Source organism: Pterocles gutturalis, unplaced genomic scaffold (genome assembly GCF_000699245.1).
Source record: "Pterocles gutturalis isolate BGI_N339 unplaced genomic scaffold, ASM69924v1 scaffold3595, whole genome shotgun sequence".
NCBI lineage: Eukaryota > Metazoa > Chordata > Aves > Pterocliformes > Pteroclidae > Pterocles > Pterocles gutturalis.
The window spans coordinates 1-345 of NW_010140487.1; positions in this window are offsets into that span (position 1 = coordinate 1).

Sequence of the window (345 nt, forward strand, 5' to 3'; positions counted from 1 at the left end):
TGGAGCCGGTTGGATTTGTTTGATTTCTGTTGATGGTTATTAGGCAGAGGAAGTGCCAGAAGGGATTTTGACCTCGAGTTTAAACCAATTCCAATTAGAGCCACTGAGCCTTTAATTACTGAGCTCCAGCCACTTCGGTTAAAGCAACAACAAAAACAAACACAGAATCTGGGCGAGGAGGGGCTTTGCTGCTCGTGGGCTCTTTACTCTGCTTGGTCCACGTGCTGCACGGGCTCAGGGCGTTTTGGCCCTTTGAGCCCCTCGTGCTGCCCCTGGACCCGGCAGCCGCTGCAGTGACACCGCCCCGGGGTAATGTCCCTGGGCAGGGGACACGCTGCCCCCACC